Source organism: Triticum aestivum, chromosome 1A (genome assembly GCF_018294505.1).
Source record: "Triticum aestivum cultivar Chinese Spring chromosome 1A, IWGSC CS RefSeq v2.1, whole genome shotgun sequence".
Lineage (NCBI taxonomy): Eukaryota > Viridiplantae > Streptophyta > Magnoliopsida > Poales > Poaceae > Triticum > Triticum aestivum.
This window is the reverse complement of record NC_057794.1, coordinates 125,625,287-125,633,199: the sequence shown is the minus strand read 5'-3', so window position 1 is coordinate 125,633,199 and position 7,913 is coordinate 125,625,287.

The following is a 7,913-nucleotide window of genomic DNA, read 5'->3' as shown; positions in this document are numbered from 1 at the left end:
GGCAGGATTTCTGAATCGGAAGAGAGAATGGTTACCTCAACAAAACCCGCATTGCTGGCTTCAGCGTCATCCTGACAAGCATTATCATCAATAAGGCGTGTAAAAAGCAAGCCAAGTGAATCAAGTTCTACCTCAAGATCCGGATTACCCACATCATCGTTAATGGCTGGGTCAGATGAAGCGGTGGTTTTTCACTTATGAGCTGGCTTCTTGATAACCTTGGTCTTGGGCCGGGTTGGCCGTCCAGCCTTCTCCGTTTTGTCTTGAGGAAGTTTCTTGCTCCAAAATGGATTATCACCCTGGATCAGCAGTAATTAAATGTTGAGCATATAAAATAGTAACCGGTTCAACAATAGAGCAATTAAAATATTACCGCTGGCGGTTTGTTGGTGGTACAGTAAGGAGGCAGACCGGTTTGAGCACAGAGGTGCTCCGGTTCATTCAGCATCTTTTTCACAGATTCTATGACTTCGTCATCAGGGAGTTGGATTTTAGTGTGTCGGAGTGGGTCATCGACACTATCAGTATACTCACACATCAAATTTGGGCGCCGGCTTAGAGGCAAAATGCTCCATGATATCCAGCAGCGTGCAAGGTCTATTCCTGTTAAACCATTGGCCATGAAGGCCCAGAGCTTGGATAGTTGAGGAGCGTATTTAATTCTCTCCTTGGCGCTTAGCCTTTGTGGAAAAGGGTGAGTGTTGCTGAGCCGTTCCGGACGGAAGCCAGGCAAGGGATTTTCATTGTCAGGAGAGGTATCCTTGCAATAAAACCAAGTTGCGTTCCATTGCTTGGGGTGAGTATGGAGTTTGACGTGGGGATAGGTGATTTCTTTCCTTTTCTGAATGGCCATACCGCCCAGTTCGGTATTAGGGCCGTCAATGAATTCAGTATGGCGGTTCAGATGAAAGAGATCTCTAAATAACTCGACTGAAGGCTCCTCTTGAAGGTATGCCTCAGAAAGTACTTGAAAGTGACATAGATTGGTGACGGAGTTGGGGCCAATATCCTGTGGACGGAGTTGAAAGTTGGCTAACACATCTCGATAAAATTTGGAGCCGGGCGGTTTGAAGCCCCAGGTCATATGATCTGCAAAGACCACGACCTCTCCTTCCTGGGGCGTAGGAGGACATTCATCTCCAGGAACCCTCCAGTGAATCGTGTCTTTGCTATCCAAAGCGCCGATCAGGACTAGATCGTTCAGCTGTGATTCTGTGACACGGGAGGGAACCCAGTTGCACTCGTACACTTGTTTGGCCATGACGAGATCTACAAGAAATAAGTGATCCGGTTCAAGGTCATGCCGGATAAAAAGGTGTTGATCTAATTACGGTAAACCGGAGGCAGTACCCATAAACCGGTCTTCTACAACGCAGCATCAGATGGATTCTGGCGGTTCAACCAGGGGACTAATGACATATATGCCGGTTTAGCAATTTTTTCTCTATGGTGAAGTTAAACCGCCTGGCCTAAGCATCGGAAGCAATTGAAACTATGGACAACTAGTTATGCAGAAACAAGTTTCACAAAATCATGTTACAGCCGCGGATCTACAGCAAGCTCATAAAAACAGGAAATATTTCGAAGACTAAGGCAGAAATAGAAGTGAACCATTGAGCGGATATGTGCGGGAGATCTATGCGCTTGGATGAGAAATAGCAGGCGGATGCTAAAGGGATCGCTACTAAGCACAGCAAGAGTCCACAGATGCATTCAAGGTCAGAGAACAGCTATGAATGCGCAATGAACATAGCAAGAACATGGAACCCTAAGAACAGATCTAGGTTAAGAAGGAGAGAAGACTTACCGGGAACGGAGGAGATGCGGAAAGACGCCGCAACACTCTGGTACGTTCAGGTTGATGCAGCGGCTCGAGACGAGGCAGAGGTCGATGGTGGTGGCGGAGCTCCAAAGCCGGCGACGTGAGGAAGAAGAAGAAGAAGGGACGAAGGGAAGAAAAAGGAAATGACCCTTCGGTCTTATTTATAAGGCAACCGAGCTAGGTCAAACGCGCGAATCCAGGAGCTGTCATTAAGAGGGCGTTAGGAATTTCACAATGACGTCATGCCGGTTTACAGTAACCAAAAGTGATGACGTCATGCCGGTTTACAGCAACCAAAAATGATGACAACATGGAGATTCGCCAATTAACAGAAGATATCCAAGACGCAAGATGGTGTGAAGGATTGACATGAACCAGTTCAAATCAATCTGGGGCCAATGTTGGGGATATTACCACTAGGCATAAACCGGCCTACTTGGGCCGGGTTAACTTCCTTAGTGGCATAAACAGATGAAGGCCCAAGGCCTGTAGTCGGTTAGAACATATAGCCGTGAACCGGCCTGATGTATGACTTGTATTGTAAGTAAGGAATAGAGAGATACCAACCGGAATACGAGTATGAACCGGTTAGGACTCTATGGACCAACGGGCGTCACCCGTGTATATAAGGGGACGACCCGGTGGCGGTTCAAGGGAGACAACCACAACTCGAGCCTAGGCGAAGCTTGTTTGCTCCCTAGCCATCGAGATCATATCAATTCCATCACAACTAGACGTAGGCTTTTACCTTCCTTGAAGGGGCCTAACTAGTATAAAACCCTCGTGTCTTTGTGTCCGCTTTAAACCCCTTCAAGTAAACTCGTAGCGATGGCTCCACGACTAAGTCCTTTCGCTAGGACATCTGCCGTGACAAATCCACGGCAGACCCCTTCTTCCTCCCTGCGGTATTGTGGCCAAGATGCGGCCTCCCGACACCGTCTTTGCCACATGCCGACGACCCTCAGGTATATATTCCTTCGAAACCTGCCTTGCTCTATTGCCCCAGCTCCCTTTGTGTGGATCCTTTTCTACTTCTGTCCGCTGTTCCAAAGCCACCTAGACTTCTACTATTATTAGAAGTAAAGCTAGTTCATACAGTCGACTCAAAGCGTTGGTTCAAACAGGGAAGAAAGTGGGAAAGCTATAGCATGAATCTAGGACTTGGTTCTAAGAGGAAACATGGGAAAGTAGTAATATCTGTCACTGTTTAAATAACCATATTTCGTATTTGCGCAAACAGGGATGTCTATCTCCATATCATTTCGGGATGTCTGTCTCTGTACCGTTTCTATCCGCGCAATCAAAAGCACACACCTTAGTTTTACTACAACTGCGCAAAATGAGATGGCTATCCCTCGTTGCCGTCGTCTAACCTCCCATCCTCAAGGTATCCCTACATTGGTAGTAACTAAGGTAGAATGACCAACGGAATCTAAAAGAAGCTGATTCGTACATTTTACTTCCTGATTGCAGTGCAGGGACGAGCGAAAACAACTGCATCCTAGTCCAGAATGAACTTTCTACCAATTCATCCATGGACCGAGGACTAGCTGGCACAACTGCACGGCGGTTTTTTGGACAGGTGCACGGACAAGAGGCATTGTGGTCTGCTTATTTCTGCAAATAGCGGTGCTTAAATTTAGTGGAATGCATAAGCATTTCAGCTGGTCAGTACACTGCATGGTTCAGTTCAGCATTCCAGCTGAGACCACAATTATAATTGGTTATTCTGGAATGAGAGAACCTAACCTTGAATGGTGGCAACAAGAAAAAACCAAAGTGAACTCCAAGAAATTTAAGCCTGCCGGGAGGCCCTTTGCCCAGAGAAGCCTTGCTTGTTTTTTTCCTGATTTGTAAACCTTCTCACAACTTTGTCTTTTGCTGTGAACTAGTATATGTTTGTTATGTTCTATGAATCATTGAGATGTATAAAATTGCTTAACTTATGCTTTTCAAGGTTTTTATGAAGACGAGTTTAATGTGAGTGTTCCACATGAGCGCTGGACTAGCGTGTGAACGTTTGGAATTTATTACATTGTGGCCTCAATTAACTGCATGAACCACTGTAACAAGATACATAGTTGCTTATATGTCAGACATCAAATTGTTGATTGTTAGCTGGTCGATAGCCTAGTGTTGAAGCGAGCTGAGCCAATGTGCCGTGTTTCACACAATTGCTTACAAGTGGGGTAGCACCAATAGTGTTTACAAGTACTTATGTATACGTCGGCACACGGTTCTCAAACGAGTGCTCTATTTCGTCAAAACACACACTGCTCGTATGATAAACCATGACAACTTATGTCTTACCATGCCATATTCATGAAAAAACTAGTGAGGACGCATCTGTTTCGGCAACAATTATGATGGTTCTCACATGATTCATGGGCACACAAAAGTAGCAGCAGTTCCCATAGACGGATTCAAACAGAGTACTAGCCCCAGAGGGGTCGATAACAGGCAAGGTTCAGATAATTAGACACAATCCAAACTACTATTAAACACTAGCTGGGGCAACTATTTCATGCCTCGATCTAATTTGGGCTGGACACAAGACGGACCTTGCCATGAACATCATCGAGGACGTCCCGCAGCAGCTCAATCCTGTGAACCTTCATGAAGACAACCTTGTGGCCTTGCCACTGATAAACTTGTTTGTGGAGGCATGCCACGTCATCTTCCTGCGTAAGCTTGACAAGAACAGTATGCCTCACAAACGAAGGAGTAGCTTTGAACTTCTTGTGCTTCAGTACACCCTGGACAACACACCTGACAACAGTGAGGCTGGAATACAACTCTTCATTGGTATAACCGCAAATGGCTTCCAGGATCCAACAGCCTAAGAACTCTGTTTTCCCAGTGCGTATATTCAGGTCGTCCGCCTCATAGAGAGTGACATGTACAACCACACAATCCTTGTCTGCATCAGGGCTCTAATTGAAACAGAAACAAATTCTGAATTACTTTTCAGTATAAGAAACACAAGTTATTTAAACCACTATGTATAGCATGGCATCGAAGCTAATAAAATTTTGCACTATTAATCACCACATACTTCCTTTTCTAAAAAAATCACCACATACTTAGATGAAAAACCACAATCGAGATTGGCAAAGAAGGAAATCACCTTGGGCAGCTCAGCGCGGGGGGGGGGGGGGGGGGGGGCACACATTCTCGAAGGGGGAAAACTGCTCCTGCAGTGCCACGGGGGCTGTAACCTCAAACGGGGCTTTGACCATCTCAGTAGTGGCCGTGAGCGTATCTGTGGTCGGCTCGGTGGTTGCCTCCATCTTCTTGGAGCTCTCTGTCTCGTGGGGATCAGCCTCCCGCGTCTGCTCCAATATCGGCAGATCTTTGCCTGGTTCTCCTTGGTCCATCATGAAACTGACGAATACTAGGAGACCACTGAAAGGAAAACACAATCGCAATGACAATGAAACAAAAAAGAGAGTGAGGATCGGTTACTGCTTTGCAAAAGTTCTTTTTTTTCTCTGAACAAAAATATACCAACATCACGGATCTGCTTACCTTCCCTTCATTCGGAGAGAAGAACAGTGGCAGATGCGAGTGTTGCCTTTCTTGAAGACGGTGAGGGAGAAGGGGATTCAACGAAGAGTGAAATGATGGTTGCTTCGTCCGTCAAACTTAGACTGCGAGGAGGTGGGGTTTTGTGATACGACAGCTCATTACTGTCGCGCTACGACCGAGGTGACTCTCCGCCTGCATACTGCCTTCTAATTTGGTGGATGGCATTTGGGCCCGCGCGCTGCATGGCCCGCATGTCGGTGAACAAAAGTATAACGACATTCAGTAGAGGGAGACGTTTCAATGACCTAGGAGGAGCCAGAAGCGGTAGAGTGTCTCCACTATACTAGTAGTAATTGTTTTTCTGGGTAGCTGTAGAGTGTCTCCACTGTACTAGTAGTAATTGTTTCTCTGGGCCCAAGACAAAACAGCCCATCCACACTAGTAAATAGTAAAATCAATTCAAAAGCCCATATATTTACTGAATTGACGGATGGGTATGTCGAAGAGCAAAAAAAGGAGTTTCAGGTGGGCAAAAGAGCTTCTGAACGTGCCGGGCTTCTATTTACAACATATTGTGGTCATAATCCAGTAAATTTTACGACCCAGGATGTTCATTCTATGGACCTGACCGATCCATTTGACTGTGACTACCGAAAACAGTGTTGGAGTTAGATGTTGTTGCCCTTTTCAATCTGGTTTTTTTGTAAACCAGATGAACAATTAACCCTCGTGCTTTTGTACAGTTTGTAAGCTGGAGTTAGATGTTCCTGCCCTTTTCAACTCGTTTTTGACTGTCATATTTTCTTTGAAGCAAGGCAAATGGCTTGCCATTCGTTTAATTTAGAGTGAAATATTGTAACAAATCCCAACCAAGGGAAATAACATCACTCTCGCCGGCTGCTTGAGCTCACTGTGCATTACAGAAGCCAAGTGATTAGCCCCCACCATCACCCACAAACTTTTTTCGAACTAGCACATCAAATGGGCTGTAAATTTTCATAGGAAAGGCTGCATGACCGTGACAGATTTGGATTCTGACATTTGGGACCCACGAAGAAATAGCCTATCCAAGGTGGTGTCAACTTACTAGCCAGTCAACAAACGATTCTGCCTACCAGCCGTTGGATTGACATCCAACATCTGTCGTGCATCTTCTATCTCTTGTCTTCTTCTTCCTCCAGCCGCCCAAACCAAACCACCCCGTCGGCTCCGCCTGCTCCCGCCTCCCATGGCTGGCTGCGCCTCCGCCGCCCTACCGTACGTACCCTCCAATGTTGGCCAGTCCCTCCCTCTATTCCCCCACATGTCCTGTTATTCTCTGGCGACGTCAGCCCCAACACACACCCGCGCCTGAACCAGTCAACCCTCGTACTCCCCTCCGCCCGCGACTAGACCGGCGCATCTTCAACGGCTCCTGTTCATTTCGTCCGAGGCCTCGCCGTCGTCCTCCGCCTTGCGGCCTTGGTTCGCTCGCCGTGCGCGGTGCGCCGCCCTCTTGCGTTGTCAACGTCGTCAACAATCGAGAGGAACAAGGAGATGACTGTACGTGGAGAGGATGACAGTAGGGACCCACCAGCATCATGGCAGTACGCAAGCAAGTGCCTGTATAGTACAAGCCCAAAAATATGGTTCCCCCTAATGGTTGGACATCTGGGGCTCACGCCATTGTCAACATAGTCAATAAAGGAGAGAATTACACTACGAGCGGCGGACACCAGGGACCCAGCAAGTCACGCACTTTTTTGAGGAACAAGCAGTTGTTATTTATACTAGTTTTAGCGACGGATCAGGGTAACAACAGGGCTGTGCGGGGGCTGTGGCCCATCTAGCCAGGGTTTTATTTATGTTTACCACATCATGAGCCCAGTTGTGTTTTTTTCTTACTGAAAATGGCTAGCCCAGTTCTATTTTTAAAAGAAATACCCAAACAAGGCCTACTTGCTTTATCGGCCCTGCTGGGCTGCAAATCTTTCAAGACGAGGAGAGTTTCATTCGGTTTGCCTAGAAATGGGCTGTACATTTTTAAAACACATCAAACTGGGAATTAGTTTCAATTTTTTCATTACAAGATCTTAAATTCCATTGATTTTTATGCGTGGACAATTATTTGAATTTTATATTTATATAAATTATTTTTCAAAATAGTTTGAATGTGAATCGATGTTTCTGGATTAAAAACAGTTGACCGCACCGAAATATGCAAAATTTCGTATACTTTTTAACTGTGGCCACAATATGGGGTGTAATGCTAAAAAAAGATGGGCTCCAAAAAAATTCTTAAGAATTAGCAAATGGGATGTACATTATTAGAAATAATGGCAGATGGGCTGTATGCTGTTTTCCACAGATTTGAGGCTGACTTGTGCGCCTACTACAGGTTGACGCGTATGCTTTCATAAAAAAAAGGTTGACGCACACGCAATGCCCTGTCAACTTAGTCAACACACGAGAGCAGTGACTGTTGGATGTCCATCCAACGGCCGTCGTGCTTTTTCAATCTCTGCTCTTCATGCTCCAGCCACTCAACCAAGCGCCGACGGGACTATCTGCTCCCTTCTCCCGC